This window comes from Ailuropoda melanoleuca, chromosome 17, assembly GCF_002007445.2.
Source record: "Ailuropoda melanoleuca isolate Jingjing chromosome 17, ASM200744v2, whole genome shotgun sequence".
Classification (NCBI taxonomy): Eukaryota; Metazoa; Chordata; class Mammalia; order Carnivora; family Ursidae; genus Ailuropoda; species Ailuropoda melanoleuca.
The window spans coordinates 7256900-7275821 of record NC_048234.1 but is presented as its reverse complement, the minus strand read 5'-3'; the positions used below and the strand labels follow the sequence as shown (position 1 = coordinate 7275821).

The following is an 18922-nucleotide window of genomic DNA, read 5'->3' as shown; positions in this document are numbered from 1 at the left end:
TGTCTTTCCTCCCCCAAATAAACTTCAGGACCAGAGTTCTACCACCACCCCAAATACCTACCTCCCCAAAAGAAAATAGATTCTTTTACTATTTTGTAAAGTGTGAACACCATCCAGTTAGAGCAACAGCCTCCTGTCTGATGATGATTAAAGAATACATAGAAAATTCTGGATCAAGTGTAGCACAGGCCCAGGAATAGTTGCCTATATGCAGCTGGGACCGGGCACCTGATTTAAGAATGGGAGCTAGAATATCTTTACACACCATCAGGTTGCAACCAGAACATGTCACTCACCTGTGCCCAGGACAGGAAGATGATGGAGCCAGGGAGTTGGGAATGGAACACAGAGACCTAACTTTGACTCCACCATGCCGTGTGACCTTAGACAAGTCACTGTAGCCTTCTCATCTGTAGACAGCAATATTCCTATCACTAATACATCGTGAGAACCAATCGCACAGGGTTGTTGGGGTGGAGGTAGTGAGTTAACCACTTCCTAAACCATACAAAGCTGTCAGATGCCTTTCTGGGTTAAGTTGATGATGGCAACTTCCGGAGAAAGCCCACCTGTTTGGTTCTGGTTACAGAATCTGGAGGAGAACGGGGAACCGTTTTCAGTGGGAACAATGACATGTAACTTTAAAAAGTCATGCAGCCTAAACGATGGCCAGACCAGGGCTCCAGGTGGTGCAAATCAGGAAAGAGGAATCTGGAGGAATCTTGTACAGAGGGCACTGAAGATATAAGGGATTCTGTCTTTCGCCGAGCGAGGTGGGAATGGCAGGAGTGAACAGAAGAAATGGAGTCCTTAACTCCTCACAGATCAGTTCTGGCATTGCGGGACTAGAAAGGGCCAGTGTCTGGAACGGAAGCTTTTCTAGAAATCACCTCATCGAAACCTCCTGCTGATCCTATAGGACTACAAATAATTATCTCCTGTTGCAGCTCGTAAGGCCCAGAGGGCACCAATAACTCCTCCAAAGCCATAAAGTTATGAAGTGAGGGAAGCACATTTCACACCCGTGACTTTGGACTCAGGGGTACAAATTCCAAAGGGACCCATGCTCTACCTTATGTTTTAATGTATTTCCCCTATTTGGGGGGGTTCCTTCCAAATGAAGAAGCAGGAGCCCCTGTAACATGAGGCATACACCTCATGCTACCTGCCACCTAGGTAGCTCAACATAAGGAACCCTCTGCACAGCAGCACAGCCCGAAGTGTCTCCATAGCAACAGTCATGTAGGGCATCATTGTCTCTCTGGAGCCAACAGGAAGCTGGGTGACTATCCTACCGGACACAGGGGATGGGCCCCCCGAGGCTCTGGTTAGGATGAGGCTCCTGAATGATCCCAAGATCTGACGGCATCACACGGAGCTGTTGCCATGGTTTTGGTGAGAAGTATTGCTTTTCTGAGGATTGCAAAACACTTCATGTTCCAACCCCATGCTCGTTCATTCCTGACAGAGTGGAAAATGTGTCTCCTTGCCTGAAATGTTCCTCTNCTCCTCACAGATCAGTTCTGGCATTGCGGGACTAGAAAGGGCCAGTGTCTGGAACGGAAGCTTTTCTAGAAATCACCTCATCGAAACCTCCTGCTGATCCTATAGGACTACAAATAATTATCTCCTGTTGCAGCTCGTAAGGCCCAGAGGGCACCAATAACTCCTCCAAAGCCATAAAGTTACGAAGTGAGGGAAGCACATTTCACACCCGTGACTTTGGACTCAGGGGTACAAATTCCAAAGGGACCCATGCTCTACCTTATGTTTTAATGTATTTCCCCTATTTGGGGGGGTTCCTTCCAAATGAAGAAGCAGGAGCCCCTGTAACATGAGGCATACACCTCATGCTACCTGCCACCTAGGTAGCTCAACATAAGGAACCCTCTGCACAGCAGCACAGCCCGAAGTGTCTCCATAGCAACAGTCACGTAGGGCATCATTGTCTCTCTGGAGCCAACAGGAAGCTGGGTGACTATCCTACCGGACACAGGGGATGGGCCCCCCGAGTCTCTGGTTAGGATGAGGCTCCTGAATGATCCCAAGATCTGACGGCATCACACGGAGCTGTTGCCATGGTTTTGGTGAGAAGTATTGCTTTTCTGAGGATTGCAAAACACTTCATGTTCCAACCCCATGCTCGTTCATTCCTGACAGAGTGGAAAATGTGTCTCCTTGCCTGAAATGTTCCTCTTGAGTCCAGCCCAAAGATGACATTTTTAGGAAAGTTTGAGAAGAATCCTGTGGCTGTTACTGAGTCACGATAGAGTGGAAATGGATCTTTTCTATTTAAAGAGTTTTGTGCTACTGTTTGAAAATGTCATATTGCTAGGGAACGGTGGAAATAGAAAACTTTCCATTTGCCATCAACAAAGAAAGATCGTTACTGAATGAGAAACAATGGAGTTGAGGAGAAGTTTTCTTACCTGTCTGACTGAAGTAATAGGTTGCTGGCAATAGAATTTAAGAACATGAGTCTAAATAAGCTTGGTGTTCTAGAAAGGGACCATTCATCTGAAATCTAGCACATTCAATTCTAGACCCCATTCTGCTACTACACAGTAGTTACTCTAGAAAGGTCCCAGAATCTCTCTGGATCTCAGTGTCAATATAAGTCCCTGATTAGGAGAAGAGTCTAGAATTGATCTAAAGAAGACACTAGATTGATCCCAATTTCCCCAATTTCCCTGATATTAAGAGTCACTTAGAGGGGCGCCTGGGTAGCGCAGTCATTAAGCGTCTACCTTCGGCTCAGGGCGTGATCCTGGCGTTCCGGGATCGAGCCCCACATCACTCCTCTGCTATGAGCCTGCTTCTTCCTCTCCCACTCCCCTGCTGTGTTCCCTCTCTCGCTGCTGTCTCTCTGTCACATAAATAAATAAAAATCTTTAAAAAAAAAAAAAAGTCACTTAGAGACTAAAAAACCCCGAGCACTTCTTTGGACCCATTCCTGAAGATTATAGGTCAGCAGGTCTGGGATATATTAGAAATCTATTTTAACAAACCTTCCAGGAAATTCTGAGGAAAAAGTAGTTTTGAGAAATAGAGACAAGTAAATACAATGTGCAAAACATGAGACCATGGTTTTATACTTTGCATCTTGCTTTTTCACTGGCAATAAATGGTTACTTTTTGTGTAGGTATCCATGTACAGGTTCTCATTTTTAATGGCTACATAGTATTTCACCATGTTTCAATATCTATTTAATCCCCTTTTATTGTACATTTCATGTTCTTTTCTCCAGAAAGGATAGATTATTTCGGATTCCTACTAGAACTATTGGAGGGCCCCCATTTCTCTACACCCTTGTGAAAGAAAATTCTAAAGCGCAGTAAGGAAAACTAAGAGAGTCTTTCGGAACAGGGTGGGGAGGGCATTGAGGAAGGAGGCTCGGGCACATCTCCTGTCTCAACTTTTGGAACATTGTGCACTTTTGACTTTTGTCGATTGCAACTTGTCAATCGCACCTCCGGCACCTCCTGGAACACATCCTTCTACTTTGGACTGGAACAGAGATAATGTAGCATCTGGTCGCTGAACAGCCAATAGTCAGTTTAACTCTGTCAGCACCAATCATAATTCCTTCAAAACAAGTTATGTAACCTTGTGGGTCTTGCCTTTATTATAAGCCTACTCCCTGCTCACGATTGGAGCACACTCTTGAGTTTGGTTCCTTGCAATCCCTAAAACCCCAAACAATCACTTTTGGTTGTTTTATAACCTCTTCTTCTTGGTCAGCACCCTTATTAACAATGGATATATTGTCACAGAAGAAAAAAAGCTTTGCTAATGTGATAAGTAATCCCATTACATTTCTTAACTAGTCAAACATGTTTTCATAGATTTGTTGACTATTCATATTTTTTCTTATGTGAATTGCCTGGTAACATTCTTTGCAAATGTTTCCTTTTTTTTTTTTCCTTATAGATTTGGGAGAGCTATTTATATTTGAAACACGTTAAATATAGTTCTCTATGTTGTAAATTTCCCCTGGTTTTAGTTTGCCATTCAATCTTGTTTGTGACGATTTTGGCATTTAACATTTCTATAGCAATCCTTTTAAAAACACTTATGAATTCTATCTTTGGTATAAACTTAGATCTCCATACCCAGATTATATATTCACTTAAATGTTCCTACATTTTTCAGGGTTTGGTTTTGCATTTAACTTTGCAATGCATCACATTTTAGTATATAGTATTAGGAAAGGTTCTAATTACTTTTGCAAATTGCTAACTAGTTATTATAACAATTCCTATAGCAAATGGATTTTAGATATCATGTTTGTCATAAAATACAGACTCACGTAACCTTGAATGTTTCTACTCATTCTTTGCATTCTGGCCTCAATATTTTTGTTTTGTTTGGTGGCAGGCTGGGTTTATCTGACCTATTAAATATCCACTTTATAGGGTGTGGGAGTCTAAATCGGGAAACTTTGAATCTCCCAGTTACACAATCGGGGTTATTGGAGTACGGATCAATTCTGAATGCACCGAGGACTTTTGGCACAAAGAGAAGCGGACAGAAAGAGAAAGCAAATATGGAAGAAAGGTAGAGAGAGGAAGTAAAAAAGAAATGATAGTAGGAAAACAGGTTTCTTTTCTTTTTCTTTCTTTTTTCTTTTTCTTTTTCTTTTTTTTTTTTTTTACTGTGAGAGTATTTGTGTGTGTGTGTATATAAGTATCTATTCCAGTGAAGACTATTAATTCATGTGTATTTAATAGAAAAGAGAGAGGTGTTAAATCATGTCACACCAGGTTCTGCCCCAAGAGGGAAATTAGAGGCCAAGCGTCCTGGCAGAAACTCTGGATTGATAAAGCTATGCTTTTGGCCATTTCATGGGCTATGTGTCTCCCTAGGTTCAACATGGAGGTGATTCTAAGGAAGGAGGGGAGGGAAGGAAGGGAGAAAGAGGAAAGTGGAAAAAAAAGAAAGCAAAGAAATGAAAGCATTTTCATATAAAAGATGTGCTGTAAGAATTTCAGAATGAATCTATTTGCTCAACTGTTTAGATAATTTAGAAGCAAAAAATTAGGGACCAGAATGATCGAGCTATGTGTCCTCCTCTAATAAACAGGGTTACTACCCACCCAGGCTTCAGTGTGGGCTGCGTTGGCAAAGCTGGCAGGTCCCACCAAGACCCGGAAATCTCTGTTACTTTCACTCAAGGTGGAAAACAGCTGCTTTCTCCTCCACTGCGTGGAGGAGACTTTTCGGTGCTTCCAGCAACATTACTGTTCTCCGAACAACAACACGAGTTATCTTGGTGTTTCTCAACTCTTTGGCAATTCTTACTTCTTATTTATATTAACTTCCATCTAGAATACTCCATGGGCCAAAGAAATTGTTATTATCCAAAGAACCACAAAGGCTGGGACCGGTGTGTTAACCTTGGATTTGGCTCATCTTAAGAAATCATCATTGGTCCAATCGTCGTTGGATTTGGTCCATCTCAAGAAATCATTGCCAAGAACATCATTCTTACTTGTTACTTCTCCCATCCTGCTGTGGATACATGCTACCTTCTTAAGACCATCATATTATTCATGTTTGATGGAGTTTCTGTCCTACACGCCTTCCACTCAACTGTCTGTTCCCACAGAATCCTTCATTTTTTTTCATAAGCCATATTCCCTTGGCCTCGCTTGGCCTTTGGTCTCCGTGCAGCCCTCTTGCTACCCACTCTGCAAGCCTCTAAACACAGTGGTATTTTGTAAAGGAACAACAGAATGCATGGTCTAATAAGATTCTTAAGTCATGAAATAACTTCTGTTTATTCTATAGCTAGTAAGTCAACTGTCTTGGAGGGGCGAAATCATTCTAAAATTACCCCAAAACAGTGCATAATAAACAAAAGATGTGTACTCACTGTACCAACCATATATTCACCATCCACAGAATCATCGTCCACTCTTTCTTCCAATGTGCCACGATTTCTAGTCCGCCTAGAAATGGCTCTGCCTTGACTATGCAGGAAGGTGAAAAGAAGTCTCCCAATTTTGCTGAGTGGACTTAAGGACTCCTTCCAACACTACTTAAAGTAATAACACAAAGGAATCCACCTCTTTGGGTCCCAGCCTCCTTACCCAGGAAGGGAAGGACGGACTAAAGGAGAATTAGGTGCTCTCAAACATTAAAAACAACAACAACAACAAAAAAAACCCCAAAACAACCCAAAACCTTTTTTTAAACTGAAATCTTACATGGAAGGGAAAAAAAATAGCACAGGGGCAAACGATAAAAGCCGAACCTCTCATGAAATGTCACAGCTCCGTGGAGCAGAGTTTGAAAAACCATTGGATTGGATCATCCTTAAATTCCTTCCAAATTAAATGTTATTTTTATGATTTCCATCTAAAAAAGTCTCAAACCTCCTAAGAGATATTGCTTAGGAATAGATGGGAGTGATTCTATTCAGGAGGAAGGAGTGAGGGGTGGATTATGGTGTCTCTGCACCAAGAGAACCCTGGGCCCCCACACCGGGCCCCCACACCATCTTGGGCCTTTGAACCTTCCCTGCAGGACAATGAAGGCTTGAGAGTGCAGGAAAGTTCCCGATCCCAGCTGAGGACCAAGCCCAGATCCCTTAGCAACAGCCGCAGAGGGAAGCCTCCTTTTACATCAGCAGATGGTGGTGGGCCCTCACGGCTCTGTGGCTCCTTCTTACAATGGACTCCTGGCTACTATTAGAATCTTCTGGACTCTGCCTAGCAACCAGCACCCCTCAGTAACTAAGGAACAATCATTCCATCAGACCCCATGATTGCTGCTTGTCTTATCACTCTATATGTTTCCCATGTTCTCCATATATGACATGCCCTGTGTATAAATGTAAATCCTTTAAATAATTCATATATTGGAGGACAGACGCCGAAATCCAGAAATTCACAGAAAAGCAAAATGAGTTGTATTTTAAAAATAGCCTACATTTGTAGTCAGCTTCTGCTTTGCATACAAAATACCTAGGGCTAGTGATTAGGTCACTCAACGTTCTGTCCACTGCAATAAATCAGTGTGATGTCCCCTCCAAGTCTCACAAGAGTTCAGGGGACCAGGCCCTATTCCTCCCACTACATAACTATGTGACCTTGGTCAAGACACTTCACCTCCAAGCTTTAGTTTCTTCCTTCATAAGGCAAGAAAGATGAGCTGATGATCACAGAGCTTCCTTGGGGCACTCACATTTTATGACCCTTGGCTTCATTTTTGACCAGGGTCTTTGCACGTCTCCAAGCTCAGACCTCAGAGTTTTTTCTTAATCCCTAGAGTTTCCCCCATGAAATCACAATATTTCTTGTATAGTTCTTAGCATTAGGTTCCAAGTGCAGGGAAGGGCTGGCAAGACCACAAGGCAGGGCAGGTTCTAAAAAGTCAGAAATGCAGGGTCCCCAAGTGACCCGGTGGTTGGAAATGTGAAATCGAATAGCCAGACAAATCTTTAGGATTCATTCATCTATCCACCAGGTCAGTCCCTCCAAAAGTATCTAACAGTTCCTTGCTATTTACTGAAGCATCCATAGACCCGGAAGACGAGACACCGTAATTTAAAGCATGAATAATCTAGTGCGGAAAGAGAAGACCCATGCACTTGAGTCAGAGAAATAAAGCCTTGGGCCACAGGTGATGCAAGAATAAATATTCACAGAAGGCTACCAAAGATAGAACTGGACCTTTACATTTTCAAGGGAGAATCATGTGGGGATGGATGGTCGACACAGGGCATTCTTGGCCAAGGGAATTCCAAACACGCATACAAACTCGAATGTGGGATAAACATGGAGCATCCTGACTGGGGGCCCCCCGCTCAGTGAGCATATGACCTATGCTGCCAGAGTCCCACACTCCGCAGGGCCCTGAGCTCGGCCTACACCGTACTGTCACCACCTGACATTTTCATCATTTTCGAGCAAAGGGCTCTGCACTGTCTTTTTGCATGGAGCCTCGCAATTTATGTAGTGTCCCCCAGAATACCAGCTTGCTCAAGGAAAGAGATCCTAGCGTGGACTGGTAAGAGATGAGACTGGAGAAGAGGTGGGGATTCAAGGACGGAGGGCGTAAAGTGTGGGGACGGAGGGTGTGGACTTCATCCTGTACAAGGAGGTGGTATGGGCATGCTTGGAGCAGCAGAGGGATATGGGAACATTGAGATTTCAGGATGACTGATTTCATGCTAACACGGATGGGGGAGACAGGACCGGTGCTGAAGACTCTTCATGATCCATTGGTAAGGCCAGAAAGTCCACTTGCATGTGGTGGGAATGGAGAAGACAGGGAAGATTTGAGAAACAAGTGAATTACAGAGAATTATTATTCTGTCTTGATAATAAATTAAGGAAAGAGGGGGAGAGAGAGAGAGAAAGAGAGAGAGAGAGAGAGAGGAAGGAATCAGACTATTAAAGTAGTGTTATTATGGTTATCTGTAGCCAAATTGGTGGGCCTACCAGGAGCCGTTGGGGTAATGCTTTCATCCGGGAACTTGGCAGTCAGGTGGACACCCTAACATCCATTCATTCATTCCATATTTATTGATCACCTAACACTATGTGCAGGCACTGTTTTAGACGCTAAAGATCCAGCCACAGATAAAGCTATCACGAACTCGGCTTATATGAATTTTTCAGTCTAAGGAAAGAGAAAAAGGAAAAGGTTAAGCAAATAGTTACAACTGTGGGCATGCCGTGAGAGGGGAGCTCTATGTCACCTGGGAATCAGGGGAGGCTTCTCTGGCTGTTTCTCCCGAGAAACCTAAACAAATCAATAAATGAAGTTGTTAAGCCCACAACCCTGAATTTCTTTCGTCTGTGTGTGTGTGTTTGGGGGGGGGTAATTTTCATTTCCTGAAGACTAGACATGTCTCCTGAGAGAGGGAGATACGCACACTAAAGTTACTGGCTGAGGGAGGAGTAAAAGAAAAACCCAGAAGCCAAGGATACCTTCCCTTTTATTTCCTTCCGAATGGGTTTCCACTGGGTTCTCACAAAGAAAGGCCTTTTTAAAATCTGCTACAGAAGTGGTTTTTATGCAGCTAAGATGTTCCCACCGGGCCACTTCTCTCCCTGATCACAGCTTTTGTTCCGAGGATGGGGATCGACCCAGCCACTCTGGGCTCGCCCCTGGGAATTTTGGAAATTGGGCTGAGAGCGAGCAAACCCAGGAGCTTTTGGGGGGTGGCCACTGTCAACCATGTGAACCGGGAAAATAGTGCAGCTGGTTGATGGAGAGAGAAGAATACAGTGTGGACAGGAGCCAGGGACAGTGGCCTGCAGGTGCTCTCGTCCCCAATTCCAGCTGACTTTCCTCCAACTCTCAGCCACATCCCTCTGGCTGAGTTCCATGAGACGCCCAGGTATCTTTCTAGAAATTGCTTATTTTTGCTAGAGCTTGTTCAAGATTTCTATTATCTGATTTTTTTTCTTTCTTTCTTTTTTTTTTTTTTTTTGGTCAACAAAGAGGCTTCCTGTCTATGAGTGTTGAGGAAGTGTGTTCAGGGGAGGGGGATGCTATTGGTACAACCAAGGAAAATTTTGAGATCTGTTTTTAAATCGTGTTTTACCAGCCAAAACTCCTAGGGGTATGGACTGAGAGCTTGTAAGGTTGGCCAAGATATGCACACCCCAGAGCATGACCTTGGCATGCACGGAACCCGGCTGACACATGTCACTTCAAGCATCTTGCGTGGCTATTTTCCTTATGTCCCCTCTGCACAGTGTCAGCTAAAGACCACAAAGCCTGGACACAACAGAGGGGCAGCCAGCTGAAGGTCCTTCCCTCAGAAAGAGCAACAGTACACAGTCCGGACTTAGGCCTTGACTTGAACTGGACTGGCCTTTATATACCACCCATGACTCTGATATTTATGTCTTTAAGGACACTGTCAGGCAAAGGACATTGGGAAGCTGTTGGCCATGGTTGGTCAAGCAAGACTATTCCTGGAGGTTTCGGGTCCCAACTAGGGCAGGAAAGTCAATACTGTGGGACACATTATAGATACAAGTCTCCTTTCCTTGTCCAATGGGTGCCCCCCCCATCCTTTCTTCCACCTGGCAGTATTCCACTCTGGGCCACAGCTACGCTTCACCTGAGGCATTTTGTGGGGCTGGCATGTACTTCCTTGGGGGTACACAGCCCTCAAACTGCCTGGGGAAGACAAGACAGGGCTGCCACTGATGTGTCCAGCTGGGAGAATGTGGCCTGCCATGCCAGGTTGCCTATGCCGTTTTGGCCCCAATCCTGGCCATGTTTCCCAAATAAGGCAGAGAGCCAGGACATATTTTTGTGTGTTCTGATGCCGAGCACACTCTGCTCCTTGCCTTCTGACTCCAGGTACCAATAATAACTATTCCCTGGCCAAACACGGCCCTGCGTGCTGATGCATGGCCAAGTCACCGCAGTGACCAAGAAGGACTAAGGCCCAATGGTCTACCCGTTTATTGCTGGTGCATCCAGAGGAGAGAAGGTAAAAATGATGACCGGGTTACTGATGGAGCCCTCTGTGGTCTAGGGCAGGGGACAAGGCGAGCCTGGGATGGGGGGTACTGGACCGGCCTCAGCGGCCCCCACAGACGAGCAGGCATGCACGCAAGAGCCTGGGACTAGGCACACACTGTTCCTCTGGACCAGCTTCGAGCCCCAGGCATTCAGAGGGTAAAAACCAGGAGAATATTCAAACCCCAAAGAGCCAAACTCAGCATTGCCACACGGCTGTTTCAATGACCAAGCCTCATGGCTCGGCCTAAAGGAGTTTTAGAAAGATGTCTGTTCACACAAACACTGCAAGGCTGTTCTTTCCCTAAGCACCGCACTCAGTTTGTCAAAACATTTGAAGAAGACTAATTCATGCCTCAAAAGGAATTCTCTCTCACTCACAAAGCTGCCAGGTTTGTGAGCTGAAGGCTTTGTGTGTTACAAGACCTCAAGACACCGCAGGGATGAGGAAGCCGGACCTCCAGTGGGAATGCCCTGGGGCTTACCATGTCACTAAGAGGGCAGAATCACAGTTTGCCTGCTCTCCTGGAGGGTGTTGGAGAAAGTCAGGTGGCTCAGGCCAGCTCTGGCCAGTTTGGTGCCAGGGAGAAGCAGAACGGGGGAGCAGCTGAGCACAGAAGGGCTCTGAAGCCGGGAGTGCAAGGGTTCAAGTCCCACCTGTTCCATTTACGAGTCGTGCAATCTTAAGAAATTTCCTGAAAGGTGCTTGCATTTCTTCCTATGTGAGTTTGGGGGTTGGGGAGGGTGACTACCTCCCGATGAGGTTGTTGCGAGGATTAAATTAGCACCTGCCACAAGCTTAGAGCAGCACCCCAGCCAACAGTGAGCATCGGATAATTGCTCTATTGGGGCTGCAGCCAATCTCCCCAAACACCCCCGTGTCAGGACAGGGGAGCAGCAGGGCCATGCTGTCCCCAGAACCACCCCACAAGGGTCCCTGCTCAGCGGCAGGGAATTTTTCCCTCCATCACAAACAGGTCCCCCAAGCACAGAACAGAAACTCGGCAACTGACATAAACAATTTCAAACAATAATTTCAGAAGACAAATCGTTCCATTTGGGCATCCAGATTCCTCACGGAGGCTTTCCCCACTTGTTTATGTATTCCATGGCATGAAGCCACGAGTGAATTAAGCAGACAGCCTGCACACTCCTGGGATGGCAGGAGCGGCCTGCGGGAGAAACAACTTGCCATTTGACCTGCTTTCCTTGAAAGCTATTGCCAAGGGAGGTCCCTGAGAAGAGGGCCTCTGATTTACACCTCCTGGTGTCCACCCACTTACCGGGAAAGGTCACCAGATCCAAGGCCTGGGGATCCAGGTTCGAGTCCTGCCCTGCCATTTTTCTATGTGCGTGGATTGGAGCAGGCAATCAACCCTTCCCGGACCTTGGCTTCTCATCTCTACAAGGAAGGTGTTATTATTCCTGCTTTATGTACCCATAAGGAAGGTATCATGATACCCAAAGTACAGGGAATTGCAACGGTCCAACCAAGACTCCTTGAGCAGTGGTAAATTACTACAGGGATATTAACAAGGTCAACGGAGCTGTCCACTGACTCCTTGGAAGAGAACTGGTAACAAAGGGAAAGTAGGACCTGGAGCAAAGTGCATGTTTTATGAGGGCAAGGAAAAGGAATTCTCCCCCAGATGAAGAGGAAAATTTTCATTCCATGTTGCTAGAGTCTCTAAATGTCTATTTTAGTTCTTTTTGAGGTCCCAAGTGATGCCCATGGTGTACTAGGCTAGTATTTAGAGCATGCATGACTCTTCTGATTATAAAAGAAATGCATGCGCATTAGAGAAAAACTTGGGAAATGTACAAAAGTTCCAGGATGGAAAGGAAAAGCATTAGTAATTCACATTGTTTATTTATTTATTTTTTTTTTTAAAGATTTTATTTATTTATTCGACAGAGATAGAGACAGCCAGCGAGAAAGGGAACACAAGCAGGGGGAGCGGGAGAGGAAGAAGCAGGCTCATAGCAGAGGAGCCTGATGTGGGGCTCGATCCCAGAACTCCGGGATCACGCCCTGAGCCGAAGGCAGACGCTTAACCGCTGTGCCACCCAGGCGCCCCAGTAATTCACATGTTTAATGCTAGTGGTGATACACCTGCCAGTATCTGCCCTTCCTTCTTCCAAGTCACATATATGCATGCATATATATAAAATATCTATTCTACAATTTCCCAAGAATCGGGATTATAGGATATGTGGAGCATGAAGCCTCTTTCTTGCCTTCTAGACAGCTTCCCACCTCGTTAGGGATCTTTCAAAGGTACCATCTTTAATGTGCATGCTATATCCTATTGTGAGTGGATTTAAACATTCTCCTTTAGTTGAACATTTAAGGTTTCTCTTTCAACTTTTCTGCAGTAGACAGAACACCCCAGAGACTGAATCTTTGACCTCTCATATGCTCTATATGGCCTATACATATGTATACAATAGACAGGCAAGACTATACTTTATACACTCACACTATTACACAAAGTGCTACATATTAAGAGTGATACATATATATAAGTATATATATAAAGATACACGAGTATATACACATCATATACGTATGTATATATATGCCTTACATCTTTCATTAATATTCTTGTACCAGTACCTTTCAAGTTTGGAAAAATAATAAATGTAGATATGTTACATTTCTTTTTTAATGTTAGAAAGTAATCTCAGCCCTGCTGTTAGACACAAGATTTTGACGCAACCAGACATAACATTTAGAACATTTTCTGTGTCTGGGACATTCCAGGGTGTCAGGCTCTAATCTATGTGTTAAGACCAGAACCTTCTGCAGAGGCTGGTATCCCACTGAGTCAGAGGTTCCTCTACAAATCCTAGGCCTCTTCCTGTTCTCGACTCCCAGCCAATAGCGTGCTCGACTTGCTGAACCTTCCCCTCTCCTGATCTGAAGCCCTTCCAATCCGAAGCCAGTGCAGGTGGCTCTGTATGAAGAAAGCTTCGGGCGGGGGGGGGGGCCGTTTTGTTGAGAGAGCCACTGGTTTCAATGCCAGGCACCTGCCTATCTTAACACCCTGCTTCCCCAGCCAGCACATTCCTCTGTGGTATCACGCGGCAAACTTGATTCTGGGGGCCCACAGATGAAAGTTCTGGTTCTAAAGCTACCAGGTGACCTTGGACAGATTTCTTAAAGGTCTTAACATCTCCTCATTTGTACAAGCAGCTTTGCAATCTCCCAGAGTTGGTATGAAAATAAAAGCATATGGACTGATATGACTTTTTCGGGGGGGGTAGCTAATGCACCATAAAATATTATATGTATATATAATGTAACATTCGCTATATAATATAGTCTATGGTATATAAAGCAGCCTGTCCCACTAGCTCTGTGAGCCTTAAATTTTGTTCCCTCTGGAGACAGCTCTTCCTCTAGGCTTTATTTTTAGACAGAACAGGATTTTTGATTTTAAGAGTGTAGGATCTGGGTTCTCGGTAGTGCCTGAAAAACAGCCATGAGCCTTTGCTAATCCTTACAGCCAGTGGTAACCTTGCAGGGTCCCAGACAAGGCCCGGGGCTCTCTTCAAAAACACCTAAAGACCTAAGCAGGACAATAACCAGCGCTGTGCGAAGATGGAAAGGACAGGAAAGGGAGAGAATAAATGATAATACGGATACAGAGCCCTTGATAGACTGCAGTGTGAATTCTATAATGATAATAACTATCTTCATTACTCTTAAACACAGCCTGAGGTAACAAAGAAGTGAGAATAGTAGCACATCTTAAGAGATAGCCCGGAGAAGCCCCGAAAAGCCTGCAGTTGTTAATTTAGAAACAATGTGTTTTATAATAACATTTAAGGGATTTAAAAGTATTGTACACTGGGGCGCCTGGGTGGCACAGCGGTTAAGCATCTGCCTTCGGCTCAGGGCATGATCCCGACGTTATGGGATCGAGCCCCACATCAGGCTCCTCCGCTATGAGCCTGCTTCTTCCTCTCCCACTCCCCCTGCTTGTGTTCCCTCTCTCGCTGGCTGTCTCTATCTCTGTCGAATAAATAAAAAAATCTTAAAAAAAAAAGTATCGTACATTAGCACCCCATATGGTAGTTACACAAATGTTGATCTAATTGATATTCATCTGTGAATAAAACTACTGCAATTTATTGCACACATGAGCACATCCCTGAACATGTCAAACACGTCTATGCTTTTTCACTGAAGCCTCACAGAATCCTCATGGGGTAGGCATCTTTGTCGTCCCCTCGACCGAGAGAGGAGGTTTGAGAACTCAAAAGCACTGGCTCAACTTCCTACGACCGGGAAAGGTGGAGCCAAGATTTGAACCCACAGCGGCCAGACTATGGCGCCCAATGCCACAAGACATACATTTACAATTTCCAGTGTTAGTTAACATGAGGGGCCGTGGGTTTTCAGTCTTCATAGAGGAGCGAGGTTTTTAGATTACAGGTTCTTTGGGGTTTTTTTTTAGGTTTTATTTATTTATTTGAGAGAGAGAGAGAGAGAGAGAGAGAGAGAGAGAAGCAAACTCCGCACTGATCAGGGAGAGCCCGACGTGGGACTCAATCCCAGGACCCGGAGATCATGACTGAGCTGGAGGCAGAGTTTAACTGACTGAGCCACCCAGGTGCCCCTGGGTTATAGTTTGAATGTGAGCATGCTTCAGGATTGGTGGGAATTTTTAAAGAACTTAAACCTCCCAGGCGCTCAGCCACCTCCCTACCTAGTCCCTCAGATGAGGTCTCTCTAATCACCACTCCTCCAGGACTTAAACAAACAACGCTCATTGCTAGTTGATTTATTACTAAAGTTACTCCTGATTATTATAGCAGACCTGGGAGACACTGAATAATTAAAAGAAAGAATATGGGAATATAAGAAAAAACATAAGAAAAATAAAACATCACTCCAAATCTTACCACTCACTTGGGGGTCTTTCCAGGCTTTTTTTTTCTAGGCATATGTTTCAACACTTGGGGTATATTTGTGGTGTGTTTTGATTGCTAACTTGTGAAGCTTAAAATACTTCAACTTTTCAGGGGCGTCTGGGTGGCACAGCGGTTGGGCGTCTGCCTTCGGCTCAGGGAGTGATCCCGGCGTTATGGGATCGAGCCCCACATTGGGCTCCTCCACTGTGAGCCTGCTTCTTCCTCTCCCACTCCCCCTGCTTGTGTTCCCTCTCTCGCTGGCTGTCTCTATCTCTGTCGAATAAATAAAATCTTTAAAAATAAATAAATAAATAAATAAATAAATAAATAAATAAATAAAATATTTCAACTTTTCAAAGTATTTTCTTTCAAAACTGTCTATGGTTAAGAAATGAGTTTGGTATTTTAAATTTATTGACGTTTCACTGTGTGTTGTGCTGGGGGTAGGCACTAAATTTAAAATTGTCTTCTGGTAGTCTAGTAGTCTAGGTCATGTCAGAGGTTTAAAGTACATAGTTAGTTTAACTTTAGTGTTCATATCCTAGAAATCCCGATTTGAATTTTTGTCTATTTGATAAAGTTTACAGAAGTGTGTTTTTTTCCCTACTACTATGATGATGTTGTCAATTTCTCTTTAAACACTGGCATATTTAAAAATTTCTCAGGGGCACCTGGGTGGCTCAGTTGGTTAAGCATCTGCCTTTGGCTCAGATCATGATCTCAGTGTCCTGGGATCAAGCCCGAGTTGGGCTCCCTGCTCAGTGGGGAGCCTGCTTTCTCCCTATCCCTCTGCTCCCCCCCACCCCGCTCACTCGCTGTCCTGCTCTCTCTGAAATAAATAAAATCTTTAAAAACATAAAATAAAAAAGTTAATTTCATAGATACCAATATATTCTTGTTTTAAAAGATTCAAATGGTGTGTGTATATAGATAGATAAGATCTGCCCTCCTCCCACCCCTGGGTATCACTGTGAACAGTTTGACTTATATTCTGGAAGATTTTTTTCTGTGTATGTATACCTATTTTTTAAAATAAAAATGCAAATATGCTGCCTGATTGTTTCATAGTGTGCTTAAAAACAACAACAACAACAGCAACAAANAAAAACTAAGTGTACGTCCTGGACATCTTTCCATGTCAGTTCATACAGAATTTTATCTTCTCTTTTCTGCTTTGCATTGCATTTTATCGTATTTCATGAGTGTTGCACAATTAACCACGCCCCCACTGATGGAGGTTTATGCTGTTTCCATCCTTTTTGGCATTATAAACTATAATGCCCTGAAAACCCCTGTACCTACAAGTGTTTCTTTCAATTAGATGCCTTAGTGTATCTCGGTTGATAGCAAGCTCATTTAAAATTCAATAGAAATTGTCAAACTCTATCCCTTGAGGCTTTCAGATGCGCTAAGGGGATTAGGTGTCTGTTTTCTCCACGCTTGGAAAATACTTGATGTTATCAATATTTGACATTTTTGCAAACCTGATGTTTGGAAAAAAATGCTTTCAATCTGCCTGTTCTTGAATTTGAGTGAGTTGAATATATTTCATGTGCTTATTGACGGTTTTTCTCCTTCGAATTATCCTGCTGCTTAGGTCATGGACTTTTAATCCTATTGTTTATACAAGTCCTTTTAATAACTTTGTCTGAATACACATTTCAAGTGTTTTCTTTCAATCTACTGTTTGATTTTTAAATTTCTTTTAATTTTTTTTTCCCCATGTAGCATTTTAAACTTTTTAAGAGGCCAAATACGTCAATTTTTATTTCTCCTCTGGCTTCCGTAACATGCTTGGAAAGGCCTGTCTTACTCCAGAGTATAAAACGATTCTGTTTTCTAATATTTTATAGATTTCCTTAGCTCTTTAATCCATATGGATATTTTTAAAGACTCATAAAATAGCTGAATTCATTCACTGCCAAAAGGACGTCAATTTTCCCAACACACTTTTCATCACGTATCTTATGGCTAATTTGAATAGCCACCATTATTAGTTTAATAACTAGAGATTAAATTCATATATACATAAATGTGTGTGAGTACGTGTACACACACACACACACACACACTCAATTCTGATCCACGGATGATATGTTTTACTTCTAATTACTACCTAGGTGTATCTTTTTTTTTCCGGCTTTATTGTGGTATAATAGACAAAATTGTAAGAGAACAGTGCGTGACATGATGGTTTGCTGTGTATACACGTCATGGAAGGATACCCACCACGGAGTTAATTAACAGGGCTCTCATCTCAGATATTTATCTTTGCTTGTTTGTTTCTTTGGCGAGAACACTTAAGTTCTGGGCTCTTCGCAAATTTCAATTATACACACAGTATTATCAACTACAGTCACCACGTTACACATTAAATCCATAGACCTTATTCATCTTATAACTGAAAGTTACCAGCCTCCCTATTTCTCCCACCCTCCAGCCCCTGGCGACCACCACTCCACACTCTGGTACCAGAGATTTCTTTTATAGCTATGTTCNCGGACTTTGATAAAGTCTTCAAAACAAGAACGTGTTACTACGTAGCAGCTCGGAAAACAGCTTATGATATCATGCCCCCCTATAAAAACGCTGAGTATAAACTTCTGTATGTACTCTGACTGTAACTTTATAAAAATCTTTACGCATCTGGACAAGGACAGGAAGGAAACACAAAACAGTAAAAACTAAATTTTAAAGTCTCGAGGAGATTATTGTTCAATTAATGTTGAATAGCATTTTCTGGATTTGGCCTGTTTTAGAGCCTTCTTGCCCTGTCAGGAGCTTGAGTACCAAGAAAGTTCCACATGGAACTTGAACTCAGACAGAGAAACCAGCCCTACCTGTCCTGAGGAGAACAAAGTCCAATGACTTCCGGAAGGAAGAGTGTTTCCGGAAATAGGAAAGGCAGAAAGCTCTGGGCGACATTCCAGTCATTTCTCCTGATCTATGAAAGGAGGATATTCCCTGGGGCTCCCTGACTTTGTTTCCTAGGGAAGAACTGATGACTTTTTTACATAAGGGGCCAAGAAGGGGCTTAGAAGGGGCTTAAGGGGCGGAGAAGAAAGAGATTCAGATTGAGGATGGAAGACTTAGTTAGGTGGCGAATCAAATTGGGGTGCCAGCAAGGGGTGCTAGGCCAGACATCCTATCTGAGAGGTTGTGGATCCGCTTTTTATTGCTACTCGGACGGAGTGATGGCTGAGTCACCAGGCACGAGCGAAGCCATTACATACACTTTAAACGGTAGCGAAGTCAGTATTTCTGCGGCTAGTATCCTACTGCTTCTTTAAATCTAAGGTGGCTAATTTTAAGGTGGCTGGATACAGCAAACCTCAACGGGAGTGATCGAAATGATAATGGAAGTACATACTCCAATTGCGTCTATGGGGAAATGGAAAAATTTATCTTCCGTCAACCAACAGGAGAAAAGAAAGAAATTACTCTCCTTTCAGTGGCTCTCGAGGGCACTCTGCTGTGCCCAGCTAAATAATAAATAAATAATAAATAAAG

The 18922-nt window shown here is 43.6% G+C and overlaps 1 protein-coding gene across 6 annotated transcripts in view; it reads right to left on the bottom strand.

The window, feature by feature from the left end:
* The window catches only part of MYOCD (myocardin), a 132187-nt gene that overhangs the window by 88478 nt on the left and 24787 nt on the right, over nucleotides 1-18922 (bottom strand). For 2 of the 6 annotated variants that reach the window (XM_019808625.2, XM_019808627.2), the window contains exon 1: nucleotides 5877-6108. The exons of 3 other annotated variants lie outside the window; for them this stretch is intronic. The gene's annotated coding sequence lies outside the window, so the exon portion shown is untranslated. Of the gene's footprint in view, nucleotides 1-5876; nucleotides 6109-18922 lie in introns of those variants that run through there. One more of the 6 variants, XM_019808626.2, reaches the window with a different exon arrangement.